Raw genomic sequence first — 5718 nt, forward strand, 5'->3', positions numbered from 1 at the left:
AAGCGTTGTTATTGCTTTAACAAGTATTGTAAAGTGTTTTTACTGTATTAGCAAGTATTGTAAACTGTTTGTTGTTCAATAAAGTTAATTGTACTACAATTCGGTCATCGTTAGCCTTTATTTAACAATCCAGCGATACGAGCCCGAGTATATTTGGGAAATCCCTCAAGGTTTCGAGGATAATCGTAACAGTATTGTTTGTATGTATGTATGTTTGTACCTATGTATGATGAATGTATGTATGTAAATCTTACGCTATAAAATTTCTGCGAAAAAATGCAAATCTTTGTATTAAGAAATGTGTAATTAAATGTGTTGAAACTTTTTTTCGCGATTTTCTACGTTTTGTCTTATTTTTAACCAATCTGTATTCCAATGAGTAACAAGTAATTTTTAGCAAAAAAAACGACTTCAATTCTCATATAAAAAATATATAAATATATATCTCATGATTGACTGATCGGATCTTAACCAGATTAGTATGGGACCACCTCTGAGACACCACCTTTCCGATGCAAAAAGAACCGAAATCGGTTGACGTGGTCCAAAGTAATGCGGTAACATACATAAAAAAAAAATAAAAATAAAAACAAAAAATAAATAAATAAAATATTCCGACGAACTGACAACCTCCTCCCTTTTTGGAAGTCGGTTAAAAAAAATTAAATGGGTAGCAAAAAATTGGCGATAAAGCAATGATATCTAGGCAGGTGTTGGCAATAATTATAAAGCCGCCCCTACTGTGAGCTGCAGTTGATAAATATGTATTTTGTATTATTAGTTTTTATGTTAGGATAACGCAATTGAAGTACAATCAAAATAAGTGTACATTGAACCCAACACACATTACCAGTTAAAGTTTATTTTGATACTTTCAAACGAATAGGTGTGAGTTTTCTGACGGTTCGTAAAATAAGTATTTCACAACCTTGCCTTTTTTTGCGGGGTTGACCTTTAAAATCTAAAAAAATTCTAAATTTGTAATGTACTCATTTTACTCAACTTCGGTGTAAAAAAAATCATAACTCAAATTATTGTACAGAGCACCCCATAATACCATACTTAAATATTGCGCAATACTCAGAGCTACCCTAGTGATTTTTGTCATTCTTTTTTTTGAGATGGAATATTTTCAAAAACTAATTTTTGTATCGAAAAATTTGTATTTTTTATTTTTTTTTCATAGAGAATTTTTATGTGTGTATGTGTGATTTTTTTTTTTAAATTTTTTCCTAGCTCCGTTCTCGAGATATTTGGAAAACTATAGAATCGATTTGTTTTTGTGCTGTAAAGTTTTTAAAAATGTTCTCATTTTCGTTGTTGGTGTTTCCGACAGGGTAGGTGTGTGATGTAATGTGGAAAGATTTTCCGTCATCCCTTGTCTAATTTGGTTTGGAAACAAACCGGTTTCCGCGTTGTGCCATCTTCAGTGTCAGTTTTCGTTCTCTTAAAAATGTATTAATCAAGCTAAAATTTCATATTTATTTATTACTTATGCTTATCCATCAACTCTAAAAATTTGAAACAAATGAAACACATGAAGTGTTAACCCCGTAAATAAATTTAGTTGGTGTAATTTATTGACAACTGGACATTTCTCTTAAAAAACTTTGTTTCTCCCCAACTAAATAACGCATTCATAGATAATATGCAATTACATTTGCTTATACCAAATACAAAGTGGTATAATGTTTGCAAATTACTAAATATGCAAACTTAAGAAACATATGTATGTACATTTGTATGTTAAGGCAAAAATAATTGCAGGTATCATAAAATAGCATAATTTTACGGAAAATTTAATTTTCACAATTTCAACAATTTTCACTACTTTGTTCATTTTTGACATGCATACATATATAAATAGCAAGCACGTAAATATGTATGCATATATGTATATCTGTATATGTATATTTGCGAATTTGATTCACGTGGCAGACTAGCGTTCGCCAATAACAATTATTTTGTAATTTAGGTTTATTCTTAGATATTGATTTATATGCTTTATTTTAAACTAAAATTGTATCTAGTAGCCGAAAAACGAAGTGATAAATTTTCTTTATATAAATACTATACAATGTTGTTTGCTTAGTTGTCTTTTTGGAAAACATAAACAACTTTGCTTTTAACATAATCTTCAGTGGGCTAAATTAATAAAGCATATGTATGTATAAGCAGCTTTGGTGATGTCAACTTGATAAGCTTATAGCAGTGTGCTAAGCGTTTTTATTCGACTCAAGGCGAATATAATCATGTTACCCGCCTTGGAATACCCACCGCTTATTGCGAGAAGAAATTGGCTTTGACTGCACGTTGTCATCTGGTGCTTTTTTTTATTTTATGAAATACATATTTAATTCATGATCTATCGATTACGTATATCAAAAATATTAGTGTGATTTTGGTGATCCAAAAGTTTTTTAGTATTAGGTAATAATATTTCCAATGCCGCTGCTTCCCATTCTGTAATTAATATTTTTAGTTTTTCAGTTCTGTAAGGACAGTTACCAAGCCTGTACCGCTGTTTGTATGTCCTCTAATCAACTTAAATTCGGAAGAAAATAGGCCATAAACCAACAACGAGCGCATAGCCGTAAATCCTAATTATGAGAATTGATGAATTTTACTTCCGTTTCCACATCTTATGTCCTCCTTCTTCGTATCTTTTATTTTCACATAATTTGCTCAAAATATTAAAGTTTGTTAAAATACAAACACACTCTCGTATGAACGAAAACATTCAACGAGGCGCAAACTCGCAGTGGCTGGCTAAATAATACCATTCAGTCATTCAGTCGTTATTTAGCATTTTCTTTACACACCAACACTCCTTGAAGCACTTTCGTTGTTAATTTCGCAGCAGCTTTTTGTGTTTACTTTATCTGTTCAATTCAAGGCAACTGTCATTCACTGCTTTCATCCTAATTATGGTTAACCCCCATTGAGAACATTTATGGCCTCGATTATGTGTCTGTGGCTAATTAAGCCTTCAAGTGTCGCTTAAGCGTTTCTGTTATACACCACATCCGGTCAAAGCGGTTTCAACCAATTACTTTAAGCAGCTAAAACAACAACTGTGCTACTCTTCCTACGACAACTTAGTCCATTACGAGTAGGTAGTATGCAAAAGTAAGAGTAGCAACTTTTAAAAGCTGTCAACGTCAGTGTGATTGATCATAACTAAGTACAAGGCTGAGACTGATGGCCACCCGCTTTTCGGAAGTTGAGTTGTTATTTAAGTTTGCTAACAGCGACAGTTTTTGAGTGGATTTTGAAGTGCGCAGTAAAAACAATGGAAAGTAGGAAAAAATATTTTTGTGTATCGCTTCTAAGTTGGTTTTTAGTTTTTCTTCATACACTTATGTATGTATATGAACATAGGCTGTGTTGCAAATAAATATCTGGAAAGCGAAGTGAAACTCTGGAAATAAACTGGGATGTATTATGAAGGGATTTGGTGTGATGTTATGTGATGTGATGTGATGTGATGTGATGTGATGTGATGTGATGTGATGTGATGTGATGTGATGTGATGTGACGTGATGTGACGTGATGTGATGTGATGTGATGTAATGTGATGTGATGTCATGTGATGTCATGTGATGTTATGAATCGCGATAGGTCATTATAAGCTTTGATCATAGAATGTTATCATGGGGTGATATTTAATAACATTTTATGTTTTGGTGCTCACACTTTTTCTAAGTGTTTGGCTGAGCTGCTCCTTCAATTTGTGGTAAGCGGTACCGACAGTTTTACGCCGCCTCAGATCGGCGATTGTATTTTTATAACACGCTTTTTCATGACAGAAATATACTCAAAGGTTTGTTGGGGATCAAACCCAGGTCCTGTGGAGTGGTAGTACGCTCCTCTAACCACTCAGACACAGCGACTTTTATAAATATTTGAACATTTGAATGTAATAAATATTATTTAATGCAATGATACCGCACGTTTAAAAGCAAGTATTTTTTGCAGGTGACCAAATTCAACCAAAGAAAATGTTTTTACCGTAGACGAATTTTTTCTGGCATCTTTGGCTAAACATTAGAATGCGTCTGCCATTATTTCATTTTCTTGCTTGATCTGAACAAAACAAAGCCTGATATACATACTGACGTCCAATGTTTATCAAACAAGTTGTAATTGACAACTGAGTGCGGCTCTCTTTTAAGGTACTATAGTGTCAAAAAATATAAACAAACGCTTCAAAATTCATACTTTATATGAATATGAATTGACTTTATAGGATGGTACTGCCAAATTCAATCGCATTTTGTTAAATTCATTTTGCTGGCATCCATACGCTGTTGAAAGAGAAATATAAAGGTGATAAAAAGGCCCAAAATTGAGCACTTAGTAAAATCACTTATTAAAATTTCCGAAATTTTTCAACTGTTTTTACCAAAAAAGTTGCTTTGTTTACGCAATATCTTTAAATTCTTATACTTAATTTAAATTCAAGCGAACATGTAAGCATTTCTTAAATTGGTAAATTATTTTATGTCCTTTGCGTGTTTTTTTACTCATTCCACGGCCATCTCAACAGGATGTTCTCATTTAATAAGATTACTAAACAGAGTATACATACATATTTGTCTCACAAAGGTCCTTGTATTCATTGCAGCATTCCTGGGGTATATTTTTTTTCTTTGTAGTATACTTTCTCAGCCCTAGGATTTTAGCATCTTTCGTCACCGACACGAAGAAAATGAGCTCAGCAAAACTTATGCAAAGCGCCTCGCACGTATAAATCATTTGTCAGCGGTAGTGTTGTTGTCATGTTTACATCATCCAACAGCTGCCTTCATTTCTCTCTTCCGGTACAGAATATTTGCAGGCTTCTTTAAATGTCCTACAAATTAACTGTCAACAGCTTCACCATGGCTGCCTTTTCTTCTTCATTTAACGCTTTTCTAACGTTGCACAGTGGTCGGAGAGGCCATGTTTTACGCGAGAAATTGAAAGGACTGCTACAATTTTTATAACACTGTAGGATGGTAGTATTTTTGTCATGTTTAATTCGAATATGCCATAAAATCAATTTCAAATTAAAATTTTGACAGCTGTCAAATAAAAAATACCCTAGGAATGTTTTCTATAAATAAGGAAGCTTTCCCCAAAATTAAACCTACTAAGTCTGTTTTAAGTCTGTCTAATCTTGAATTTTATATCACATTTAAACTTTTTTAGTTGACAACTGTCAAATCAACTGACTGCACTTTTTAGTGAATTTTCTTGCAGATGAGTAACATAATATTTTTTTTTAGCAAAATAAATTATTTGATGTATTAAAGGAAACAAAATAAATTTAAAATTTCATTATAAAATAAAAACACTAACAGCCGGTTTCACCAGCAATTTAAATGGAAAGTGTTTTTTTTTTCTGTCAGTTTCCATATAAAATTCAAAAAATTAAAATCACTTTTCACTTAAATTGCTTTCGTGAAATTGGCTGTAAAATATTTTTTCACTCGTCAATGCCGCTTTCAACAAAAACTGATGAGTTTGTTTTCTACAAAAGACTGATATCTTCTTCGGAAATGACATCTTTATTTAAAAATAATAATTTATTGTTAGGATTTGAAAAGGGAATAATTGTTTCTTTTCAAATTGTGGATTCGTAATCAGGGATGCAAAAAAAAACTACATGAAAATTCATCACTTATTTAAACCTCTGACATTATATTGGATTTCCCATTTTTAATTTTCAAAAAC

Source organism: Rhagoletis zephyria, unplaced genomic scaffold, assembly GCF_001687245.7.
Source record: "Rhagoletis zephyria isolate East Lansing unplaced genomic scaffold, Rhagoletis_zephyria_1.1 Rzeph_scaffold_04161, whole genome shotgun sequence".
Classification (NCBI taxonomy): Eukaryota; Metazoa; Arthropoda; class Insecta; order Diptera; family Tephritidae; genus Rhagoletis; species Rhagoletis zephyria.